This window comes from Dryobates pubescens, chromosome 34 (assembly GCF_014839835.1).
Source record: "Dryobates pubescens isolate bDryPub1 chromosome 34, bDryPub1.pri, whole genome shotgun sequence".
NCBI lineage: Eukaryota > Metazoa > Chordata > Aves > Piciformes > Picidae > Dryobates > Dryobates pubescens.
The window spans coordinates 3,377,683-3,404,477 of record NC_071645.1 but is presented as its reverse complement, the minus strand read 5'-3'; the positions used below and the strand labels follow the sequence as shown (position 1 = coordinate 3,404,477).

Here is a 26,795-nt window from a genome sequence, read left to right as displayed (position 1 = left end):
CCTTGACCGCTGCACAATGATTGCAAGGCTAGAGCTTTCTGAATGCTGGGTGCTCCTAAATTGCATTTAGGCTCCAACATAAAAGTTGTCCTGATTTTTTGTTATTATTTCCACCCCCCTCCCCAAAGATGCTGAAGCTCTGCAGCTCCTTGTTCTTGGCATGAATTCTGAGTGCTGAAAACTGGACTCTTTTAAGGTAGGTATCGGGGTGTAAGCATAGGAATCTAAACTTAGATGATCACTTTTGCTAACCTTTTGGACAGATGGTGAAAGTTTAACGTCTCTATTGCTGGATGGGAACAGGAGTTTCTTGTGAGCCAGCCCAAGCAGCAATACCAATAAAGGAAAATTGTATTTTTTTAATTGCCTACTTACTAGGCTGGAAAGGTTGAAGTGATTTATTTTAAGAACCTGCACAAGAAGTGGGGAAACTTTATGAAAGCATCCAAATAGCAAAATTATTTTCCAAGTGTTCACTGGTTTTCATTTTATGGAGGATAAAGTTGGCTTGCATTAGTATAGAGTTTACCTTCTGAAGACAGGGAAGAGGCAGAAAGAGAAAAAAATGTGACACTTCAAGCAGCAATTAAACTCACTGATTTTGTCCACCAGTTCTACGTGGAGCATACAGCCAGATTGCTCTTCAGCCTAATTCCCCACCAGTTGCCCACCCAGTAAAATTTCATTAATGGGAAATGTTAGTTATGCAGGAAAGAAAACTTGGAGACTTCAGGGGAAGGAGAGGATGCTTCTTGCTTGCAGTGGTAAAACTTCGCTCGATGACTGTTTTTCAGACAGAAGGGGCCAAAAGAAGTTTTGTATTTGTCTCTTTTTAGCAAGAAATGCAGTGAGACAGCAGAGAGCTGGAGCTAGGAGACATTTCTAGATTGTTTAGCAGAGATAAATTTTTATTTTAATTAAAAAAAATAATAATAGAATGAAAATAGAACTCCAGAGCAGCAATAACTTCTCTGAAAGTTAGAACAACTCTTACCCAGTTGTTTCTTCTGTTTTAACCAGGCTGCCAGAATGGAAACAAAACAACTTATCTCGTGTGCACTGCAACTCAGATTACACACAAAATAACTTTGCTGTTGGGATGATTTGCTACACTGTTAGCTATGCACCTCCAATGCTGCCTCTCCGTTCTTCAGCCCCGTGTGTTCAGCAGTAATTCTGTCCAGCAAAGTGCCTACCAGAAAGAAACACAGAGCTGGTTAGTTTTGCATCTTTTAAAATGTCTTTCATTTTGCTGATTTTTCTTTGTCTTCAAAGGGTTGCATGGGAGTGAAGGAGGCTGTAGCAACAGAGCATTAATGTTATAAGCAAAGTCAATAAGAAACTCTTTCCCACCCCCCACCCTATCTTGCAAAGTGCTGAGGAGAATGAAGGCTGCTACTTACTAACAGCTCTGAAATTCCATTCGCAGAAATGTTTTTTTCCTCTTGGCATCTAAAATCAAAAGCCCAAAACCTAGCAAATTGCAGAAGAGATCCCTGCCTGTTGCCACAAACCCGTAGATCCGAACTTGTGGTCATACTCCACACAAGCTTGTATCTATAGGTATGTGTCTGTCTGGCAAGTGCACAAAGCCTTGTGTTGAAGCATTTAAACTGACAGCGTTCAAGTGCTGGTAATCTTTTGTCTAATGCCTTCTTCCTTCCTCCCCCAACACCCCCTTCCTTTTATTATTTTTTTTTCCCTTCTGAGAAATATAAAGTTAGAGCTGCAGCTCTTGTCCTACAATTATCATATCAGCTTTCAGCTTTGGTTAGCCTTCAAATACACTCATGCAAACCAGCAACTCATTTGTGCCTGTGTAGAATGGGCCGGGGCCGGGGAGGGGAGTTGTTTGACATCAGACCGGAGAAATGAAATCTCAGCTACGTTGTGCAGAAGTCTGTCTATGGAGACATGGCAAGGACTGTTCTTGGGTTGTTTTCAGCCTGAGGTCATTGGGAAAGCAGATAAAAATGGTTTCATTTGTCAAGTGATGTGGATCCATCCTTTCTTTGCTTAGTGGTGGCTGTGGGTTTGTGCAAGGAGAAGACGCTTCTGCTCTCCTTCCTATCATGTAACTTGGAATTGCTGAGAGTACTGCAAGCTCAAAGCTCTGTGTGTGCCAATTGCCCTCCAACTCTTATTCTCTCTCAAAAAAATTAGTTTCTTGCAGATTTCCATTCCTTCCAGTTTCGTGGTGTTTGTGTCTTTAAAAGTAGTTTATAAAGGAAAATAACCATACTGAAAGCACCAAAGAACTGGTAAAGCAGGGGGGAGGAAAAAAACCAACCTCGCGTAAGCAGGCAGCATAAAACCTGCTGCATGAAACTAACATTTTGAAAGTTGTGAAAGTGGAACAATTATTTTGGAAGCAGTCATTAAAAAAGAAAGAAAGAAAGAAAAAAACACCCCAAACCCCACCAATATACAGATTCTACATGAAAATAATTAGACTGTAAACTCAAAATAAACTCTGACTATTTCTTTCCAGCAGCTTTCAGTGTTAATCCTACCAGAGATTTGGTCTGCATTTCCACTTTTAAATTTCTCTGGGTTTGAACTTGGCTGCTGTGACGCACACTGCTGAAGTCCAAAAAAGGGTGGGTTTTTTTTTTCTCTCCCTTGCTGACTTTCCAGCGTTTTCTACGTGCTTTCTATTTACTGTAGAAGGCTTCTGCTAATAAAATTTTGGTTGAACTCCTCTTCTTTCTCCCCGTGAATTGGAAGTAGCTGTTGAAAAGGAGAACAGAATGCACAGTTTGGCATTCCGTGTGACCAGGCAGCTGGGGACAGGAACCAGTGGTCACTGAACCTTGAGGAGGGCAGATTTAGACTGGAGATTTGGAAGAAATTCTTTACAGTAAGGGTGGTGAGACACTGGAACAGGTTGCCCAGGGAGGTCATGGATGTTCCCTCCCTGGAGGTGTTCAAGACCAGGTTGGATGTGGCCTTTTGCAACCTGGGCTGGTGGGAGGTGTCTGCCCATGGCAGAGAGGTTGGAACTGAGTGATCTTCAAGGTCCCTTCCAACCCAAATTATTCTGTGAATCTATGAATCTGTTGCCCTCCCAGATATATAGGAAACTAAGTTACCAAAGCTGCAGGCTAGTGGATGTGTGGCTTCCAGAAGAACTTTGGCTGCTAGGCTGTCTCTAGGTGGTAGTATTTCAGGTGAGTGCTTACCTTTGCCATGGCACAGAACCAATGCTGGGCATCACCATTGTGGGTTCAGTCACAGAACTGTGAAAGGCCTTTGATGCCACGTCCACAAGTAATGCCTTCGCTCCTCAGAAAACAGACAGTAAGAGGTGACTGAAAAGGGGGAAGGATAAAGCTCTTTCACGTGAGGGTGGTGCAAGGCCACACTGAAACCTAGGTGTGGGATACTACCCAGGATATGGACCTTGCATCAAGATCTGCTTTGGGGTGTGGTATGGTTTTGCTTTTGCTTTGGCTTTCCTACTGGTCATTATATCATCCATAGTGGAATGAGTAGGGTGTCATCATAGAGTGGTTTGGGTTGGAAAGGACCTGCAAAGGTCATGTAGTACAACCTCCCTGCAGTCAGCAGATTAGGTTGCTCAGAGCCTTGTTGAGTCTGACCTTGAATATCTCCAAGGATGGCACCTCAATTACCTTCCTGGGCACCCTGTTCCAGTGTTCCACCACCCTCATGGTGCAGAACATCCAATCTAAATCTTCTCTCCTCTAATTTCAAACCATTGCCCCTCATCCTGTCACTGCAGGCCTTTGGAAACAGTCCTTCTGCAGCCACCTTGTAGCCCCCTTCAGGTACTGGAAGGCCACTATTAGGTGCCCCTGAAGCCTTCTCTTCTCCAGGCTGAACAACCCCAGCTCCCTCAGTCTGTCTTTTAGGAGAGGTATTTCAGTCCCTTGATTATCTTCATGGGTTCTGATAAGCAGAAGGATGAGTTTGCATCAAGTTGTGACAGTAAAAACTGTTTTGCCCAGAGGGGCTGTTAATATTCTGCATTGGGTTTTGTTGTGGGGTTTTGGCTGGATTTTGTTTGGAGGGTTTTTTTCAATGCTGTGAGTATTCCCTGCATTAGATTCCTATGGTCATGGCTATAAAGGAAGTATTGGCTCATTTAGTCTAACCACCAAAAAGAAGTGAGCTGGTCAAACACAGTTCCCAATATAATACATATTTTTCCCTGGTGGTGTCCTCTCTGCAAAGCCATTTGGAAAGATCAGGCTTCTGGCAGAATATGCTGAGAAAAGCCTGGAATTTATCACAGATGTTTCTAGAGGCTGGCACTTCAGGTGACGTTGCTTTGAGAGTGCCAAAAGCCCATGGCAGGGGAATTGGGCAGATGTTTCACAAAATGAGACACCACAGTTGGGTTTGGAAGCTTATTTTTGGATTAGAAAATCAATATTTCAAGCAAAGAAGAGTAAAGAGGAAACAGATTTTCTTGGTAAAATATGTTAGTGTAGTTTCTTACCATGTTGGGGCCTGCTAATCAATATCCAATCTGTGATGGTGAGACACTGGAACAGAATGCTTAGGAAGGTTGTGGGTGCCCTCTCCCTGGAGATGTGCAAGGGCAGGTTGTAGGAGACTGAGCAACCTGGGCTAGTGGGAAGTGTCCCTGCCTACGGTGAGGTGGTTGGAACTGGATGATCTTGAAGGTCCCTTCCAACCCAAACCATTCAGTGAAGCAAACTTCAGAAATGTGCAGTCAGAGATGGGAGTAAGATGCAGGCTCTTTGCTGCATTGTATTCTGAGGCTAAGCATGTTTTCTGGTTGCTGCTGTTTTTCTGCTGCTTGGCAAAGAAAAAAGGGTAGCTGTGCCACTGTGTGGGCATGTGTCAGCTCAGCCTGACATGAGCTTGGTGATGTTGTGGCCTCTGCTTTATGGAACAGGGTAAACATGCCCAAGGAAGCCTCTCGAGCACTGTTGTCTTCTGCAGCAAGAGGTGCAACGGTGTGACTGCAGAGAGGATGCCAAAATGGGCATTGGTAGAATCAGCACTGCTGTCAGCAATGCCTGCATGGCTTCTCTGAGCACAACAGAGCTGTGGTTTCTGCCACAACACTGCCTGTAATCTGAGTCTTTGTATTGAAGGGCTCCCTCACTCTACCTCTTCGCTGCACTGTCTGAGACAAAGTTAGTGCTTGGAATGGCCTGCCTCCAAATTTTGCCTTCCTTCCACTATCTCCTGTGCCTTTCTGCTCCAACTTCTTCCTTCCTGCCACTAGCTCATGTGCCTTTCTCCTTCCCTCCTTCTCCTTTTCATTTACTAGGTGTTATAATTTGTTTGGGGTTGTTTCTTGTTAAACTACCCCTCTTCTTTTTTTTGCCATAGCCTCTAATATTCCCTCCCACCCCTTTGTTTCTCAGCTCAGCCTTTTGAAAAGAACTGCATTGTGGTTTCAGCATTCATTTGTATTTCTTTTCTGTTGGTTGTATTCACTTCATTAAGTTTTAGAGTGAAACTGGAGTCTGACAAAACGATGTGAAGAACCTTGAAATGTGTCTTTGCTTTGGGATGGAAAAAAAAAACCTAATTGGAATCTGTGGTGCTTCTACCTGTATGTTCCTTATGAATTCTTTCTTTCCACCCCACCCCCCCCACCCCCCCCTTTGCTGAGAAGGAGCTTACATTTATGCAGCAGCTTTGATCCCAGTGCCATACAGAGTGCACGGAGATCTCTTCATCTGTCACTGAGGCACAGCGACTGCGTAACAGTGCACAGCCGCGCTGCAAAACTGCTCAGGGCAGGAAGTGCTGAACACTTCACCCAGTTTGATGTTGCTGGGGAACCTAAAGAAATAGAGAGCAGTTACTGTAGCTGGAAACAAATCAGAGCACCTGAATGTAAAAGTACCAAGAGGGCCCCAAGGACATGAAAAAAACAACCAAGCCAAATCCCAATATCCTCTCCAAAAACTGGGACCTTAATTAATGCAGTCCCTTTCTCTAGCAATAGGCAGAGTCATTACTTTGGTACCTCCTCAGAGGAAAAAATGCCTACATGGCCCTGTCTGCATCTGAGGAGGCTTTGCTGCAATTCCATTCCATTGGAGCAGAGTTACAGTTTGAAGCAGAAACAATAGTTCCTGCCTGAAGAAACCAACCAAAGCTTTTCCCAAGCAAACTCATCTATTCCTCCCCCCCCCCCCCCCCCCCCCGCTCCCAGATTAGATAAACCATATCTTTCTCCCTCAAAATAACACACCCATGTCTCATTTCTGTTACTGACATCATTCACTGAAAGCACCTGTGAGGTCTCTTGCAGACAAGTACATTGCATGGTATCTACTGGGCCATGAAAATGTTTACATTTGTGTGTTCCTCCTTTCTTTCCAGTATTGCCTGGTGTGGAGCACAGTGAGCCCTTGTCAGCAGAGGAGCACACAATAGCATTTGGGTAATTAGAGTAACCATATGCAGTGGCAAATGGGATGGATGATAAGCAGAATGGAATTGTGTACCCTGGAATTTGAACCATATCCAAATACTCTTATTCAGATAATCAAATCTGGTTAAACTCTTAAAAGACAGATAAATAACTATTCCAGTAATCTGATTTTTTCCCCCTCCCTCTTTGTTTATTTACTTTTAATCAGTAAGGAGAGGATGCTCTTAGAGGAGGAATCCAAGACTTACTTTAAGTAAGACACCTATCCTTGAGTCAGGAAGTCTCCATAACTTAGGAGTATGGAATAAGTAGTATTAGTCACAGGGATCTGAAGGAGGAGAGATGGGATCTGAAGGAGGAGAGATGAGCCCCAGGAGGTCTGCAGAGCCTTTGGTTGTAGGTACACAGTATCATGATGAAATGCAGCCTCACCATGCCACCCTGGAAGTGACACCAAGCTTCAGCACAGCTTCCTGGCAATCACCTATGAGCTCCTTTACTTTTTCAGTGTGCGTATGAAAGCAACCCTGCTCTGGCATCTCAACATGCTGTCCAGAACCCCAAACAAGAACATTCAGCCTGGGCTTACAGAGCTCACCAATCACAGAGCAGGCCGAGGCTAAGCAAAACTCTAAGTTTTGGGGTCATCTGGAGTCATCAGCCTTGCTATTTTGTGCCACCTTGCCCGCCAGCATCCCTGATCCACCCTTAGACCCTGCAAGGAGCATCTATGCCATGTGTGGTCTGACCCAGAGCTGATGCTGCACTCCAGCTGCTGACAAAAAGCAAGATGGTGTTCAGGAGTGAGAGCATGGCTACCCTTGCCCTAGAAAGTACCAGATACTGGAATGCAACATTGAGTAAATCTTCAGATTGCTGAAACTCCTGCTGAAAGTTGAGGCACAGACCACATTTGTAATGTGTTGAAAAATTTTGGATAGCTTTCAAAATGTTTGCTTGACCTCAATTTCAGCTGAGCCCAGATGAGACTTCATTCCTTGTTTTGCAGATTCTTGAAGTTCCAGCCCTGTTTAGTGTCTCTGAAAGAATTATAGGAGAGCTCTGTGAGCTACAGTAAGCCTTTGAACCTCTTGAGTTTCCTCATCACAAGCAAGTTCTAATAGCAAAGCTTCATCATGTAACGCTGAATGGGTGAGATAATCAGTAGGGATCATGTCAGCATTCCCATGGTAAAATCTCTTCTGTCTGAGGTTTATGGAAGTCAGCTGTGAAACAGATCACTCTGGGCTGAAATTTAACAAACAAGATTTCAGACCTCAAACTGGAACAACATCATTTGTGGGTTTGGGTATTTCATTTTCTTTTTTTCTCAATGACTTAAGGCAATATGTTTGCTTCTTGAGTGTTTGCTTCTTTCCACCCCCTCCTTGGCTAGCCCTGCAGTAGTCTGCTTGGGATCTGAAAGTGAAGGTGGCTTCTTCTGCCTTCACAGCCAGAAGGATTCAAAGTCAAGCTTCAGCTTGAGATTTTGCAGATGCTAATGACCAAACAGAATTCACTTTTCTTGAGCAATTCTGTGCTGAATTTCCATGGCTGGTACCCTTAATGTCTTTCTTGTGTCTGCAAAGTCAATAGGACTGGTCTGTAAATGCACAAGAAGTGTGGTATAGCTGCAGGAGATTAATGTGCGAGGCACTGATTTCTGTGTTATTATTTGGGAATACTCTGCCTTCTGAAACCCAGCTGTTCCCTGGATCATAACTAAATTGCTGCTTTGCATGAAGGGTGTTTTGAAAGAATGGAATATTCCTGCCATTCAATCCCTGAAAAACACTCTGGACTTGAATTCTCTCCTCTTTCTTGGGCAGAGATATGAAATTCAAGCTCAATGTAGTGTAGAGTAGGGGAAGCAAGTGTCTGAATTACCATTTCTGAAAAGGGGGTTCCACTTACAAATGAGGAGACACTTCTTTATGGTGAGGGTGATGGAGCTCTGGAACAGGCTGCCCAGAGATGTTGTGGAGTCTCCTTCTCTGGAGACTTTCAAAAGCCACCTGGATGCATTCCTGTGCAGCCTGCTCTAGGTGATACTGCTTTGGCAGAGGGTTGGACTTGATGATCTCTGGAGGTCCTTTCTAACCCCTGAAATTCTGTGATTCTCTCACTTGAAGTCCATGAAGGGAATAGGCAGTAAAATGTGTGATGCTCCTGTACAACTTCCCAGTCCTGACTAAACCTTGCACTGCGATCTCATGTCTTCAGAGGTCAGTGGCTTGGGCTGCTGTTAACTTCAGTGATAGAGACCCTTGATCTGCCTGGGAAGAACTGATGCAATTCCATTTCCTCTCCATTTGAAAGCAACTGAACCTGAATTCTGTCTCCTCTGTGATAAGACAGCAGTCTTTTCCAGAAAGGCAGAGGGCTACACTAAGGAAAAGGACACCAATTTTTGATGACACTGCTGCTTTACAATAAAACTAGCTGGGCTGGGGCAGAGATTTCCTTTTGTCCACAGAAGTGTGAAATAATTTCTGTGATTCTGAAGAAAAAGACAACCCAAGAGGCCTAAAAGGGTTCAGTAATAATAGGTGCTGGGGCACAAGAACTTCCATAGGAACACACAGCTCCCCATGTAATGCAGTTCTCCCTACCACAATATGTGACAGGAACTTTCCTGACACCAAGATGTATCGTAATTGAACATTGTCATTAAATGACATATTTACCCTAATTACATAATTAGGTATGATTGTGCTAATTGGGTAAAGACATAATTGACAAAAATCACCAGAAAACAAACACAGAGATTCATGCCACCAAAAGAAAGTGGCTTAATAGGGACTGGGGCTGTGGATCTCTCTTGCTCTCCTCCCAGCACAAGAATGTTTATAGTACACAGCTAGTTACCGGTGCCAGGCATTGATAGATGTTGTGAAGGTGCAGAAGTAACAGTAATTAGATGATTTCTGGTTTAATATTTGATCTCAATCCCTAAACTCACTACTTTGTGTCAGTAATAGCAGCAGATACTCTAACTGATGGAATGACACGGGGTTTTTTTCTGCTTGAAATTACAGTTCCTCTGGGATGTAAATACACTTTCATCTGTCCAAGCTTCACAGGAGCTTAAAGTGATGGGAACAAAATACCTCTAATTCTGAAACCAAGCTCTCATAAATGGGGGAAAATTTGCTAGGATAATCTGTGCAGCAGGCTGCACAGGAGGTGTCTAAAAATTGACCACAGCCTGAGTTAGGCATCAGGCCCCAAGACAGAAACCACTTCAGTATTTAGAAAATACTTTTGTCTTAAAGTCTTATTGCTCTCTACTACTACCTGAAGGGAGGCTGTAGCCAGGAGGGGGTTGGTCTCTTCTCCCAGGCAACCAGCACCAGAACAAGAAGACACAGTCTCAAGCTGCACCAGGGGAAGTTTAGGCTGGAGGTGAGGAGAAAGTTCTTCACTGAGAGAGATGTTAGCCATTGGAATGTGCTGCCCAGGGAGGTGGTGGAGTCACCATCCCTGGAGGTGTTCAAGAGGGGATTGGATGTGGCACTTGGTGCCATGGTTTAGTAGTCATGAGGTGTTGGGTGACAGGTTGGACTTGATGATGTTTGAGGTCTCTTCCAAGCTTGGTGATTCTGTGATTCTGTGTGTGATATTGCTCTGTGAAGCTAGAATAAGTTTCACAAAGGTCCATGTGAAAACTTCCTTATTACTAGGACATTTGTGCAGAGAGATGTTGGTGTGTGTGGGAGCTTGGATGAGAATATTTCCTCACCGAGGACCTTCTCTCGGCCATTTGTGCTCGGACACTGCCATGGCACCTTGGAGCAGGTCTTGGTGCTAGCAGTGGAAGCACAAATGGGGCACAGCTCCCAGGCTCAATATAGTGACGGGGGAGGGAGTGAGAATGCTCTTTGGATAAGTGCCAGCATGGAGCTGACAGCTCAAGGATTTGTAAATGTGGTGATGAAGAGGAAGCTGAAGTTGTGACGGAGGAGCAGCAAAGAGAGGTGGCGAGTCATGAGCGAAATGGTCACAGTGGCATTTGCCAAGCTGGGAAGAATTTAGGTTGTTTAGGCACAAGTTGAGAGTAAGGAATTTATTCACAATGAATTTTCCATTGTACTGTATCTATGAATTTAGGATGCAAATCATAGAATCATAGAATGGTTTGGGTTGGAAGGGACCTTAAACATCACCAACTTTCACCCCCCTGCCATGGGCATGGACACCTTCCACTAGACCAGGTAAACATTTCTTTCTCCACCTTCTATTTTAAAGCCAGCTCGTGGAGAATATTTTGCTCAGCTCTGCTTGGTCTGCAAGATGTGCCTGGGTTAGTCTCAAGGCAGTGGTGATGTTAACCATAGTGGCCTTAATTAAACTTATCAGATATAGATAGTCACTTTTAAATGTTTTAAATGTGACATCTAATATCCATTACAAGATTGAGATACAGGAAAATATTTGCCAGGCCAAACTGTAGGGGGGAAAAAAAAAGGGAAAAAAAGAGTAGCCTAGCTATGTGAGACTGAAATGATCTCATTTATAACTGCAGAAGATGGAATAGGATGTTTTCAAGGATTTAAAAGGAAGTTATGTCTCCTGTGTCATATAGAAATTGGGTGGGATTTGAGAACTTCTATCACCCTAAATGAGCACACAGGTTCATTGGCTTCCTTAGAGCTACCCTATTTCCACCACTGGATTTCATGTCAGAGGACAGATGTCCAGTGGACAAAAATGATGATGTTTCAGTAAAGAATTGGGATTGTTTAGGATGCTTTTAGACAAAGCTCCTGGTCAGAGTACAGGGCCAAAGAGCCAGATTTGTGGTTGGATCACAGCTCTAACTTATAAAATGGTTAACAGTGACTCTACTGTCAGGGTACTGTACTGTGCTGGTAACTAAAACAATGTGTTGCATTTCCACAGAGCCTATCAGGTCACAGTAGACTTTACCAAATATGGAGTCATTAGAGGCTCCACTGATGCTATCAACATCATCTACACTTAAACCTTGCACAAAGATTGGGGCCTTTCTCAAATATGCCTCTGCTGTTGCAAGGTGAGGTCTGCAGCGTGGTGCTGTTTCTCAACTCCCTCCTCTCTTTCTCTCATCAGGGCTTTGAAGGTAAAGGTGGATTTTTCATAGTCAGCAATGCTTTTATCCTAAGAAAATCAAACCAACCAAGGTGGCATCTATTCAGCACAGCTCAGCATTCATTCTGAGGGTTTGATTCCCTGGTAATCCTCTTCCAGCACGAAGCTGCTGTGCCTGAGGAGGCATTCACCTGAGAGGCAGGATCCCAGGACTGGTTTAGTTCCACTGTCTGCACTGGCATATTTTAAGATGCTAATCCCTGTTTGTAAGCCATCATAAATAGGCAGCATACTGTTTTAAGTAGTGCCTCGGTGGGTTAGGGGAATGACTCACAATGATAACATCCTGGGGTTTTTGACTGTGAACTAACACAAGTTTAAAATGTACCGTGTTCCTTGTTAAGGGAACACCATCTTATTTGGACTCCTGAGAAGAGGCTTCAGTGTTGCATTTCTCAACTCATTAATCTTAACAAGTCAGAGCTACGTGCAGGAGGAAAATTTACTTCAAGCTTTCTCCCCTTTTGCAGCTCTTCTCCTAATTCCGCTTCTGCAGACATTCTTTAAACATCCAGGAGCCAAGGTGCGTGTTCCAAGGTCAACATTACATGTGTTCACAAAGGAAGAGACATGCTAGGACAAGTTGCATCCTAAGCTTTCTTTAAGTGCTTTAAAAAAAAAATATATGTATGTGTGTGTTCTGTGCTGTAGTGCAGATGTGTCTGCTGCGGAGGGGGAGAAGGACTTTTTATGGCCAGGGACAAAATTCCTTCTTCTGTGAGACGTGACCATGATCTTGCCTACATCTAGCAACAATAACCATGACTTCTGGTGTCTTATCTATCAAAGTATACAGTGGGGGGGAGCTACGTTTGGCTTTGGTGTTGTGTTTTCTTTTTCCCCACCAGCAAATCATTTATTACTTCTAAATTAACACCCTGAGAACTTTGAGGACTGTTTTTAACTGGGCTCCCCCCTGACATTGTGTCTGCTGTGAAGTGGTGGGTGGCTTTTCAGCATGGTTTTTTGACTGCATGCATCCAGGTTGAGGTAGTAGGTTGTATAGTTTAGAATTACACCAAGGGAGATAACTGTACAACCTCCTAGCTTTCCTTGGGTCTTGCACAGAACGGCGTGAGGAGCGACCATAATTGCTCAGCAATCTTTGCTCTGGACACATGGAACAGGAAAGAGCAGGTAAGATGAGCTGGAAAATGTTTTGGTTTGTGGTTTTTTTGTTTGTTTGTTTTCTTCTGCCTCTCCAAAAGTTCAGAAATGTTCATTCCCTGAGCATTTGTTACCTGTTGGTGCTATATTACTGAGTACTTAGCCAAGTCAGTGGGCTAGTAATGCTTGTCTGTCTTTACCAGCATTTGAGCGGCACAAAGTGTAGGTTGGACTTGATGATCTCTGAGGTCTTTTCCAACCTGGTTGATTCTGAGATCCCTAAAAAGCACCATGGCAACATAGCTGTGTTATTGTCTTCATGGTCAGCAATCAGAAGTCTTCAAAGGTAACATGAAAAGCATCCTGTATTCTGTCTGGTATTGAGGTGTAGGGAAGCAGGCTTCCCTTTCCATTAGTCTTGGACTGGATCAGTTTAGGTCTGCACTAGGAGTTAAACAAGGCTGTGCCCTGTAGCAGTATGAGACCTGGCAGGCTCATTGTCTCTCAGGAAGCGTAGGAGGTTGGTGCTGATGCTTCCAGATAAAGCCTGTAAGGGGTTTTTTTTGAAAGTACCTAAATCTACACAGAAGTCCTCAGGAGAGTTGTTCTTAGGGAATATCCATTAGTAATCACTAAAACAGTCAGCTAAAACCATAATTATTTGGGGGTTTTGTTTGTATTTATTTTTTTCTAGGCTTGTACTGTTACCTTAGGTGTTTCAAAGACTGATGCTTCTGGACACATCCAATGCAGGTGGTCTGCTTCTCCCTCGCAGCATTTTGGATTAAGGAGCTGTGGAACCACCCCAAATTTTGTGGAGGAGCTGTGTGGAGAATGGGCACATGGTGAGCCAGCAGTTCTGGGCAAGAGACCACATTTCTAATGTATCTTACATCTCTAAACTGCAGAGAATATAGCAAATACACCTAGCTGCTTATAAGAGTTGCAATTTAATTTTGCTTAAGTATTTGAGGCCTAAAAACCTCTCTGAAACTCTGGCTTTTATCTAGCACAGTTTGAACACAAGAGTCAAGGCCTTCATGTCAGCAGAGCTCAGGTCCCCTGGCAGCCTGGAAGAAGGTGGTGGCTGTGATGCTTAATCAGAAGCCAGAACATGAGCTAGCTTACATCTTTTTACTATATATATGTTGAATTCTGGCAAGAGTTTTTGAGTTCCCAGAAATAAGAGAGACTGTTTGCTGACTTTCCAAGTTAGCAAATAAAAGTAAAGGGTAGGCAGAGGGTTCATTTTGTTAGGCTAATCTACAAGTGTGAAAAATGATAACACTAGTTCAAGGTACCTGAATAACCCAGGGGAAAAAAAATAATGGGTTTTATCTGGTAAAATAGCACATTAAAACTTTAATATCTTCAAATCCTTGTTTACTGAATGCAAAGAGAAGCTGCTGGTTTCTTGAGTGTGCTCAGTTATTAGTTATTGAAAGAGTGGATTAGTGGGATTTTGTTTCATCTTGTTTTCAGTGAGGTTATAGATATCACTACCATGGTTTATAGCTCTGCAGCTCCTTAGGACAAGGCAAGTATCCAGGCTAACACAGCACTGCTTCTGTGTTTCATCAAGGCACATGCATTAAACACATGCAGGTAGTGGGGTAAAAAAAAGAGGACTCTTTTAGGCACATTTTAGGCAGTGCCTTATTTCCACCCCCCCATAAATCTTTTCTTTTTCTTTCCTTTGCAGATGGAAGTGCAAATTTTCAGCTGTAAATCCACAAGACTCACATCCAATGTAGAGCTGTTGCATACCTAAGAGTTGATTTCTTTTTACCTGTTTGGTGCTTCTCTGGGAATAGATTCATGAATGGGTGGTGAAAACTCCCCAAGGAGAACAGTCTCTGTCCTTTTTGGTCTGTCCTGCAGAAGTCTTCATGAACTTCAGAAGGTTCCAAAACAGAGGTTAGTTATCTTGGCACACACATTCCTGTGGCTGTCAAACTTAATCATAGAATGGTCCAGGCCAGAAGGGACCTCCAAAGGTCATCCTGCCCAACCTCCATCCCCAACTTGATCAGGCTGCCCAGGGCCTTATTGAGCCTCACTTTGAATATCTCTAGGGAAAGGGCCTCAACCACCTCCCTGGGCAACCTGTTCCAGTGTTCCACCACCCTCATAGTAAAGAACTTGTTCCCAACAACCCAATCTAAATCTGTTCTTCTCTAGTTAGAAGCCATTGCCCCTCATTCTGTCACCACAGGCCTTTGTAACCAGTATCTCTCCATCCTTTCTGTACCCCCTTCAGGTACTGGAAGGCTGCTATTAAATCTCCCTGGAGCCTCCTCTTCTCCAGGCTGAACACCCCCAGCTCCCTCAGCCTATCCTCATAGCAGTGGTTCTCCAACCCCCTGATCATTTGCATGGCCCTCCTCTGGACCCTCACCATCAGGTCCATGTCCTTCCTATATTGAGGGCTCCAGACCTGTGCACAGTACTTAACTTCATGTTAAGTGTGTTAATTGTGTGATGTGCACATAAAATAATCTCTCTTGCTCCAAAGAACGAGGAATAATAGTTTAAAAGGAGAATGGTCAGTGACACATTGAAGCTGACAAGAAATGTAACTCAGTGTGCATATTTTCTTTCTGAACAAAACAGCATTCCAGCTCTCCCTGTGATGAGAGGAATGTATTGTCAATTAATTAGACTTCCATCATATGTCCTCGGATGCCCTTCTATCATATGCCTTCCATATGTCCTGATGTCATATGCCTTCCATATGCCCTCTATGTAATTAAGCTTCTATCATATGGCTTCTATCATATGCCATTTAAATAGATTTCCAGGAGAATATGGTGATGTTACAGTTATGGACCCCTTGCAATGAGTAAAGGAGCAGCTCGTGAACTGTAGATTAAAAGAGGAGGAAGCGAAAGGAAAGTGGCTTGCCCTGCACAGTTCCTCTAATTGCCAGTTTTGTTTCTCTCAGCTTAGGCAATGAATGGACAAAAGTGTCCTATTTTTCCTTGTTTTCCATGACTGCTTCATTCCCAGTTTTTATTCAGTGAAGCCCTGCGAACAGTCAGAGAGATAGCAACTGTTTTGCAGAGCACATTTCCACTGGAATGTAAAAGGAGAGGAGAAACAATCCACCTCCCAGAAAACTGTTTGTCCTACGATAATGAAATGTAAACTCTGATCTTATTTTTGTTCCCTTTGAGTCTGGAAGATGAAGCGAAGCACTAGAAATACCATGGCCAGAGAATTACTGAAAATGAGCTGGTTCACTTGCCTTAAGCACACATCCTTGTTCTCCCTCATGGACAATGGGTGCAGATGGGATTGTGCTTTTCTTGGCACGGTGATGGCTTGGTGGAGAGTGGCCTAACGTACGAGAACAGGGAGGGAAATGGATTTCAGATTTACTGGGACTTGTTAAGGATAAAGACCAAAAATAGGCACTGATGCTTATAGATGTAATGAAGCAAACTGCAAGCATTCAAGGAATGATGAGGTCTTGGAATGGTTTCCAGTGAAGAGACAGCTAGTGTGCTCCTTTGCCTTGTGTACATTTGTGTGTGCCTGTGCCTGCTTTCTTCCCAACCATTTCTGAGACTGTTTTCTAATCCCGATCAGATCTGATAGAGGAGCAGTAACTTCTGAGATTATTCTGCTCCAGCAAGCTTTCCAGAAATGACAGAAGTCACAGCCACGCATCCAGCAGTCAGGAAGAAGGTTGGAAGGACAAAGAAAAGGTAAAATGCTAACATGTGCTGAGCTATGAAAAGGAGAGCAGTTGGTAGCATATGCCAGTTTACCTGGATTAACTGCACCCAATGAAGTAATGAGAACAGTTCCAACAGCTTCCCACTGGCTGGTAACCAGTGTGTCCCTGAAGACTTTGTAGTCTAGTTGCTAAAGCATGCCAAAACCCATACCATCATGACTTCACTGCTATTTTTATGTGCTCTGCCTAGATTAAGCCAGAATGTACTGAACAATGCTCCTGTATTTTGCTGTGTAGGCAAACTGCTAGCCACTATTTGTAATATAGATGAATTCCTGAAAGATAAGGGGCAGGTCTTATTTTGTCTTAATCTTTTTCACTTTCAACTCAGTGCTCACTTGAAGCACACAAAACAGAAGCAGTCCATCTGCAAGCTCTAGGTCATTAGGGAAATGATATGGAAAAATTCATGTTGTGGTCCTGCACCATGATTAGTTTGCTGGTGCCACAGTTGTAAACTGCACACTAAGGGAAACCTTGAAGCCGCTTGTAGTATACCACTGAAATTATCTGTCAAGAATAATTACTGAAGTGTTGCATTCAGAGCTTTTTTTTTCCCCCTAGTTTGCTGGGCAGCATGAAAATACCATTGCAAATGCTCTTTTGCTTCTGTGTTTTCACATGGCTATGATACTTGAGAAAGAAGGTCCACTAACAGCCCTGAAGAGGGAACTCTGCTTGTCCACAAAATTACACCTGATGGATTCTGACCCCATAAGTGTCTTCTGACCATTGTGTTGTGCTCACAGTTCTACTTGGAGAGGGCCAGCCTGTGACAGTCATAGAATCATAGAATCAATAAGGTTGGAAAAGGCCTCAAAGATCAAGTACAACCTGTTCACCCAAGACCTCATGACTACTAAACCATGGCTTCAAGTCCAATCCCCTCTTGAACACTTCCAGGGATGGGGACTCCACCACCTCCCTGGGCAGCACATTCCAATGGCTGACAGCTCTCTCTGGGAAGAACTTTCTCCTCACCTCCAGCCTAAACCTCCCCTGGCACAGCTTGAGACTGTGTCCTCTCGTTCTGCTGCTGGTTGCCTGGGAGAAGAGACCAGCTCCCAGCTGGCTACAACCTCCCTTCAGGGAGTTGTAGAGAGCAATAAGGTCTTCCCTGAACCTCCTCTTCTGCAGACTAAGCAACCCCAGCTCCCTCAGCCTCTCCTCACAGGGCTTGTGCTCAAGGCCTCTAAGAAAGCTGAGGCAAGGGTGGCTTCCTGGCACCTATTCATATGGAAAGGCAGCTGAAACTCAGAAACTTTCACTGTTAGAGAGATGAGATTTGTTTGTTTGGTTTTGTTTAGTTTTGTTGGGGTTTTTTTTATTAAGAGAAAACAATTTCTTTACTCTTTTTCCACACCCAGCTGAAACTCTGCTTGCAACACTTCTGCTGCTAAATTAAATGCATTAAGTAGAGTCAAATTTGTACATAAAAGTTTTGTAAGAACTAGGAATATGAAATAGAATGGAATGCCAGAATCAGCCTTTGTTTAATGAATAAGGCCTTAAGTGTTCTATTGGTGCCATTTATAAATCTCTATAAAATGTATAGGATTCATGTCATAACTGGAATTCCAAGCACAGCAACCTTGTGAGCTGAATTATGATGATGACAGGATGCTGCTGTGCAAATTAATATGAACTCTAACAGGCTTCTGCTTGAAAACTGCTCAGACAGTTAAATAAAAAAAGAAAAAGGACAATTTCATTACAGAGATTCAAAGGTCAGACCTCAGAAATGCTGCTGCTCTCCCCTTGTGGAGTTGTAAATTACTGGAGAAATTCTTTTAGTGCATGTGAGAGCCAAAAGGTATAAAATACAAGGGAAACAGATCTCCTTTCAATGCGATGCAGATATCAATTGCAATGCAAGGTGCAGCTGGAAAAGAATTAGCTGTACAGAGCAGCTTAATATTTGGAGCTCTTCTGTCAGAAATGAACAGTCTGTGGTAGGTCAGAGCAGAGCAGTCTTATTGACTAACTGGAGCACGCAGCCCAGGGGGATTGTGGAGTCTCCCTCTCTGGAGATATTCAAAACCCACCTGGATGAGTTCCTGTGTGACCTGCTCTAGGTGACCCTGCTCTGGCAGGGGGTTGGACTGGATGAGCTTTTGAGGTCCCTTCCAGCCCCTAACATTCTGTGAACTTTTTTCTTCTCATTCTGGCTTTTCCCTGTCCATAGCTTAGTGGCTAAGATATGAAACAAAGTGAAGCTTGGCATTTCCAGCATGAGTTTTTGAGCCAAGTTCTACATCCATTCCTAGCTCAGTCAGAGACAAACTCACATATGTGTGGTGTTGGGCTACCAGGATTTAACACTGCCATAAATAGAATAGAGTGGAGTGGAGTGGAATGGAGTGGAGTGGAGTGGAATGGAGTGGAGTGGAATGGAGTGGAGTGGAATGGAATGGAATGGAATGGAATGGAATGGAATGGAATGGAATGGAATGGAATGGAATGGAATAGAATGGAATAGAATAGAATAGAATAGAATAGAATAGAATAGAATAGAATAGAATAGAATAGAATAGAATAGAATAGAATAGACCAGACCAGACCAGACCAGACTGGAAGAGACCTTTGAGTACTTCCAGTCTCAGCTGGAACAGAAAGGAAATCTGATGTTTGGAAATTTCCCACAGCAGAGGAAGATCCAAAATACTTTAGCTGGGGAAAACAAACAAACAAAACCAACCAAAACCACCAAAACCCAAACAAACAAACAAACAAAAAACCCAACCCAAACTAAACCAAGCCAAGACAAAACAACAAAAAAAGCCACAAACAAAATCCCAAACCCCTTCCTTTGTGTTTCTTTCTTTCTTAAACAAGGCAAAACTTCTACCTGTCCTGACTTCACTAATGCTCCAGACAGTCCCAGTTGCATAGATTTAGATTTCTATAGTCACCATATGAAATGTATTCTCCCTGAGCAAATAACTTTTTTTACATGCAATAGGGTGAAATTGGCCTCTTTGTACAATGTCATGGCCCTGTTTCTTGGCTAAATAAGTTCATGAATCAGGTTTCTGGGGCACATATGGAAAGAGATTGAAATTCTGCATTCTGTTTTACATGCAGTGGCACTTCCTTACCACCACCTCTCCCTGCTTCCTTCTCAAATTCATAGACAACAGCTTCCTCTCCTTAGGTGATCCATGGTTGTCTGAGGTGTACTGCAAATGAAATGCCACTGGCTAAAAACATTTCTTAAAAGCAGGAGGGAGCTGCTACTACTGTTATGGATGAAGTCACTTACCTATATGGGAACAGGCCAAGAGAGTTGGGGCTGTTCAGCCTAGAGACGAGAAGGCTCCAGGCATATCTTAGAACAGCCTTCCAATAACTGAAGGGGTCTACAAGAGAGCTGGGAAGGGACTCTATAAAGGCTTGTAGTGGTAGGATGAGTAGGAATGGACTGAAGCTTGAGGAGGGCAGATTTAGACTGGAGATGAGGGAGAAATTCTTGACAGTGACGGTGGTGACACACTGGAACAGGTTGCCCAGGGAGGTCATGGATGTCCCCTCCCTGGAGGTGTTCTGGGTCATGTTGGATGAGCTGGACCTAAATGACCCTCAAGATCCCTTCCAACCCAAACCACTCTATGAATCTATGAAACACAGCAAACATAAAGCCTTTGACTTCCTTTTTCCATCTACATTCTTGTAGGTTCCTGCATTCAGGCAGCCAAACCGCTGCCTCATGCAAGAGAGGAGCAAACATTGTGGCGCAGGGTTCTCCCTTGCTCCTCTCGGGTCACTGAGGATAAGTCCGCTCCAAGCGTGAGTCACCTTGCTGCCATTTTTCCTTCCACTCTTTGCCAAGGTCTGATGACAAGACTGTGATTCCTCTAAGCTTCTCTTTGTTACAGGTGTGACACACAGCTCGGAGGGTTTCATTATGGCTTTCATAATGTGTTAAGGAAATGTCAGGATCAAGTCATTTCTAATGAACAGCGACGTGTACCTGTCATGTCGAACACTTGTAGTGTGAGAGGATTTTTGTGAATGGGCCATATTTTACACAAGCAACTGTCAATGACCAAAACACCCCACCCCATAACCAATCAGGCAAATGTTTGGTAACTACAGGGTGGTTTGTTGTTTTCTTTTCATTTGTCTGTCTATTTACTCCTTCCTGAATTCTTGATAGGCAACTGGAAAGTTGTTGCTCCTAGATCCAGTACAGCTATAAAGCTCAAACCATGAATGGAAGCCTCTGTGAACATTTTGATGTTTGATCCTATTACTAATCTGGAGTGGGTAAACCTCTGCATAATACAGATGTGTGAGCACTGGCTGTATTGTTGAGACCAGAGACAGTAAGACCTGCAGCACAGGAGTTGTGCTACACGGTAATAGAATCATAGAGTGGTTTGGGTTGGAAGGGACCTTAAAGATCATCCAGTTCCAACCCCTCTGCCATGAGCAGGGACACCTCCCACTAGCCCAGGGTGCTCAAGGCCCTGTCAACACCTCCAGGGAAGGGGCATCCACACCCCTCCTGGGCAACCTATTCCAGTGTCTCACCATACTCAGTGGAAAGAATTTCTTCCTAATATCCAGTCTGGGAGAGAAACTGGAAGCCTTGGTCACTGTGGTCTCTCCACCTCCAAATACCCACTTGACAGCCACCTGGTGAGACCCAAAGCACCTCTAGTGTAAAAATATCTTTTGAAATTTTGGACAAATGCATTAAAAATTAAAAAATATCAGCAGCCTGGCATGGGCAGGGCACACAGATGAAGAGTGGCTTATAATCCATTGCCATTCATTCCAAAGGAATGGAATGGAATGGAATGGAATGGAATGGAATGGAATGGAATGGAATGGAATGGAATGGAATGGAATGGAATGGAATTAACCAGGCTGGAAGGGACCTCTGAGATCATCAAATCCAGCCTATCACCCAACACCATCTAATCAACTAAACCATGGCACCAAGCACCCCATCCAGTCTCTTCCTAAACACCTCCAGGGATGGTGACTCCACCACCTCCCTGGGCAGCACATTCCAATGGCAAATCTCTTTCTATGAAGAACTTCTTCCTAACATCCAGCCTAAACTTCCCCTGGCACAGCTTGAGACTGTGTCCTCTTGTTCTGGTGCTGCTTGCCTGGGAGAAGAGACCAACCCCTACCTGGCTACAACCTCCCTTCAGGTAGTTGCAGAGAGCAAGAAGGTCTCCCCTGAGCCTCCTTTTCTGCAGGCTAAGCAACCCCAGCTCCCTCAGCCTCTCCTCACAGGGCTGTGCTCCAGACCCCTCCCCAGCTTTGTTGCCCTTCTGTGGACACATTCCAGTAACTCAACATCTTTCCTAAACTGAGGGGCCCAGAGCTGGACACAGCAGAACTGGTTTAGGAGGTTTCAAAGTTTAGGACGAAATACAGCAGTTCAAGACTGGGGCTGGGGGGGGGGGAACAAGAAGTGGGAAAAACAGCTCTTGGTTGTGGCTGCAGCAGCTCAGGCTGATGCTAGGTTTGGGGAGACTACAGTCAGTCCCCTGAGGAGTGTAGGCAGACCCTTTGTATTCCTTAGCTTAAGTGAGATTTAAGGAATTGCTGTAAATAGCAGGTCAAACCCATTCCCAGCTTAATGCCACTGCTGGGGCTTTCTTTGAAAGTTTGCTTTTCTTCAGTTTGAAGTGGCCTCTCAAGCAATAGGAGTTGAGGCAGCAGGGAGTGGTTTGCAGCAGTGGTGGCTGCAGTCTGTCAGAGGCCACTGTTTCCCCTTGGCTTTCCAGCTCCTTTCATAAGTGAGGCTGTTAGATTTGGAAGACAGAATTTTTAAAAAGAATGAGGAAGAGCAGGGAGGAAAAAAAGGAAGGAAATGGGAAGGGAAGGGAAGAAAGCAAAACAGGATTGCTCTCTGCTACAGATCTTGTGGTTTGAGTTCAATTTGAAAATTGCCCTTCCAATAGCTTTTGAAATGTGAAAGGAGAACTTGTAAGAGCCCTAAGATATTTCAGTCAAGTGTTTCCCTTCATTTACTGCATGAGGAGGTAAACACTCAAGTCTTAATGGGAAAAACAAATCAGAGTCCACTACTTGCTGCGTTAGTAACGATCTAGATGCTGAACCATGAGATCATCTAGGGTAGAAACTACTGGTCAGCAATCTAGAACCATGCTGCTGTCATACATTCCAAGAACTCTGTGCTGGTTGCTGCATTTGACAAAGTGACTACTCAGGGCTTTGCATCAGAAGTGAAGAACTGTAGTCTCCTCCTCCATCACTAAAAGAGGAGGATATCCATACCCCACTAGCAGAATTGTGAGTGCAAGGGGCTCTGTGATGCTCTGGGTTGGTTTTTTAAATTCCAGTAGAGGGGCAATTTTTAATTGCAAAATACACATCCACCATCTCATCACATAATGCATGCAGCCTCTCAGGAGGTGTGGACACCAGCTCCCTGCTGTGTGGTTTAGAAGAGGTGGGGATCTCATAAGACATTCTGCCTTGGTTTGCATACATGTTTGTCACATGCCTGTGAAGTAGCACAATTGCACACCAGAGGTGACTAATGAGTTGAAGAGCCAGAAAAGGTTACCTGGAGCAAAGGGAAGTGTGTGGTAACTTTTCAGACTAATAGGATGCAAAGTCCAAGCCTAACAGACAGTCTGTGTGCAGTGAGTTGGTCCTACCCCAAAACTGTGTCAAGAGGTTAGGAGGGGTCCCCAGAAATGGTCCATCCATGAGGATGATCAGAGGGCTGGAGCACCTGTCCAGTCTGGAAAAAAGAAGGCTCCAAGGTGACCTTATTGTGGCCTTCCAGTATCTGAAGGGGGCCTACAAGAAGGCTGGAGAGGGACTTCTTAGGATATCAGGTAGTGATAGGACTAGGGGGAATGGAATGAAGCTGGAGGTGGGGAGATTCAGACTGGATGTGAGGAGGAAGTTCTTTACCGTGAGAGTGGTGAAGCCCTGGACTGATTGAGGCCCCATCCTTGGAGGTGTTTAAGACCAGGCTGGATGAGGCTCTGGCCAGCCTGATCTAGTGTGAGGTGTCCCTGCCATGCATGGGGTTGAAACTAGATGATCCTTGTGGTCCCTTCCAACCCTGACTGATTCTATGATTCTATGACGTGGGGTGCTCAGTGGTGCAGTTCTGTCAGCTCTCAGTACCAAGGAACTCTCAGTCATGCTGCAGTGAAGGACTAAATATTTAATCCATAAATTAGTGCTCAGAATTAAGAAAGACTACTTGACATCTGAAATCACAGGGAGGCTTTTTTTCTGTGTAATAAAAAAGCCTCTTCAAATTATTTAAAGCATGCTTCTCCTGCATTTTAAATCTGGGGGGGTGGGGGTGGGGAAGCTGTGCAAGTGAGATGGGGCAGTTTTTCTCTTGCCTAGTAATAATTTAGTTCAGACAGATGACAGCAGGATTTTTCTCTTTGTCCTGCCAGGGCTTTAAAAGGAGCTAGATTGCAAAGAAAAGGCTTCCAAGCTGCCATTTCCACAAATCTGAGCCTCACTTATAGAATCATTGAGTTAGCTTGCAGGCAAGCACTAGGCAACAGGACTCCAGCATATCTTTAACAGCAATTGCTCAAGTAGAGCCTTGAGACCTAGGGAGGTGCTGGATTCTGATGTAACTCTTCACATTTTTGTTTGCCTCTTGCCTGACGCAGTCCTAAGACTGCAACAGTAATTTGCCAGAGTAACAATGAGGACAACATGAATCTCTCTCTTTTTTCTTTTGGCCTGGGTATCTGAGTGTGGCAGGTTTAGGTTTTAATGTTGGGGGTAGAATTTCAACCCACCACACTGAGGGAGCTTTAAAAACTCCGAACTGGGCAGAATCCACTTGGGAAGTTCAACGTCTGCAAAGCGCCTCCCTTACTTGCTGCGAAGTTCTCGGTCTGCCTCGTGCCACATTGCATTACATCTCAACACAGGCTTTGCATTAGAAATTAATGTAGATTTGTCCTCAGATACCCTACTGTGGAGAGGCCATTTTAAAGTCTTTAATAGGGCATTAGAGCAATTTGTCTGCGATTTAGTTTTAAGTGGGCAAGGAGAGTGGTGACAAACGAAGCTGGGAGGCCCTAAAATTCTTTGAATATTCCATGTTTTCCTGGAACTGTTGGGGAAAGGCTGCCAGAAAGGTCTTGGCAGGTTTTCTAGGTGGCTGTCCAAGTCTGAGGCAGATGTGGATAGTGAATAGGCTAATGCAGTACACAATGCAGTCCAAGTATGCATATATAACATAAGTTTTTTATTTAAGAAATCCCATTGCATGGAGGAGCAAATGTAATGCTAATACATCTTCCTGAAAGAAAATAGCAAGGGAAAAAACACTGTCATCTTGTAACAATAAAATGAGGGATCTTTTGCCCTTACTTTTTAGGGACTGTGTGTTGTCAGTTGAAGAAGAGAAGCCTTAGGAAATGAAATCAGTAGGCAGGCAGTGGCTTTCCCATGAGGGCCCCCCATTAATCAAGAAAGGCTTACATGGCAATAGTTTGTGTCAAAGAAAAAAGCCAGAAGTTGTTCAAAGAATGGATTTCCTTTGCTAGATTGACTTTTTGTTGTTACCATGCAAGTAATTAAAAATAGCAATTAAGCAGGGAAGTAAACAAATTATGACTTGGGACCTGCTGCTGCAGTTGGTTCCATGAGGACAGATCGTTCCGCTCCCAAGCATGAGGCCACCTGTTTGGGTGGGTCAAATGGTAAGAATGCAGTGCTGCTGCTGAATCATCCCAGGTACAGGCTGCTTTGGGAGGGCTTTCTCTGTGCACCAGGGTCAGAACCATGGGGCTCTGCATCCAGAGAACAGGATGTTTACATTGAGGGTGTTTAGGAGGAGACTTGATGGGGTGCTTGGTGCCATGGTTTAGTTGATTAGATGGTGTTGGGTGATGGGGGTTGGCTGTGATGATCTTGAAGGTCTCTTCTAACCTGATTAATTCTATTCTATTCTATTCTATTCTACTCTACTCTACTCTACTCTACTCTATTCTAATGGCAGGTGAACAGATGTCTATGAAGAAACATTTCACAGGGACTACCTCCATGCTGACATACACCTACACAAAGTTAAAACTGACAATGTTTGTCATCTAATATTACTTTTATAGAAGCACAATCAGCTTACAAAAGTTTACTATTACGTTTTAAAATCCTAATTAAATGGTTTTTTTTTCCCCCCTGATCACAAGTGATTTGATATTCAGCTTTCTCCATGTTGTATCTTGCAAAAACGTTGCACTGGCTTCTTTTTTTCACATCATAAACCCAACTAAATTGAAGTTTTAAGGTGTATTGGAGCCTGCAGTGCAACATTAAGTGATGTGGAAGTGTGGCCTGGCACCAGGAGTGTGGAGACTGGCTGCTGTGCTTGCGTCCCGCTGCTATTTCTGGCATACTGAGACTGAGCAGTGTTTGATGGGCCAAACGTAAGTCCTCAGAGGCTGCCGTGCCATCCTTGCCTTCTGACGCTCATTCTGTCTGTCACATGCCTCTTGATATGTGGCTTTCTAATTTTTAATACACTCTCCACTGAAAAGAAATTCCTGTGTAGTAAGACCTCTGCATCTGGTTTCACAAGAGATAAGGGCAACTGGACTTGCATTCAGCTTGCCCCTGTGTTTATGTGCCCAAGCCTGTTATTTCTTTGACAGCAATACCTAAATGGCTTGGCATCCCATAGATACCTTGTGAGAAGAGACTCCCTGTCCCCAGGAGCTTGAAGTCTAAATAGATAAGGCAGGCAGAAGAGGAAAAAAAAAGAGATGGAGGGACTTGCCCAAGCCACTTAGCATGTCGAGCAGCAGGACTGGGAAAAGGAAGAGGTCTTTTGAATTCTCACCGCTATCATCACCACTGATTTGGGATTCCTCTGCCTGGTTCTGTGCCAGCTTCTGCCTGTCCCTGTACAGGAATCGGTGGCTTGGGCCCACCAACCAGCTGGAGAAAATATTTTGGTGCCCTACCTTGTGGTATAATTCTTAAGCAGGTTTTTTTGTTTGTTTGGTGGTGGTGGTGTGTTGGTTGGTTGGTTGGTTGGTTGGTTGGTTGGTTGGTGGGTTTTTTTGAGGGAAATATGCCCTCAAGTTGTTTCTCTTTTTCAATTGTGTCAACTGCAGGGAACTCCATAGCTGAAGTACAGGTTGTTTAGCCTGGAGAAGAGGAGGCTCAGGGAAGACCTTATTGCTGTCTATAACTACCTGAAGGGAGGCTGTAGCCAGGAGGGGGTTGGTCTCTTCTCCCAGGCAACCAACCCCAGAATGAGAGGACACAGTCTCAAGCTGCACCAGGGGAAGTTTAGATTCAAGGTGAGGAAAAAGTTCTTCACTGAGGGAGTTGTTAGCCATTGGAATGTGCTGCCCAGGGAGGTGGTGGAGTCCCCATCCCTGGAGGTGTTCAAGAGGGGATTGGATGTGGCACTTGGTGCCATGGTTTAGTCATGAGGTCTAT

At 44.1% G+C, this 26,795-nt stretch overlaps 1 long non-coding RNA gene across 4 annotated transcripts in view; it reads left to right on the top strand.

Annotated features, from left to right (window-relative positions):
• Positions 1 to 25,769, top strand: part of LOC128898860 (uncharacterized) — a 50,482-nt gene extending 24,713 nt beyond the window's left edge. For 3 of the 4 annotated variants that reach the window (XR_008463000.1, XR_008462998.1, XR_008462999.1), the window contains exons 3-8: positions 129 to 196; positions 1,021 to 1,216; positions 13,320 to 13,470; positions 14,328 to 14,542; positions 16,217 to 16,335; positions 25,629 to 25,769. This is a non-coding gene — a long non-coding RNA (uncharacterized LOC128898860). Of the gene's footprint in view, positions 1 to 128; positions 197 to 1,020; positions 1,217 to 13,319; positions 13,471 to 14,327; positions 14,543 to 16,216; positions 16,336 to 20,040; positions 20,062 to 25,628 lie in introns of those variants that run through there. The other variant, XR_008463001.1, reaches the window with a different exon arrangement.
• The last annotated feature ends 1,026 nt before the right edge of the window (positions 25,770 to 26,795 follow it).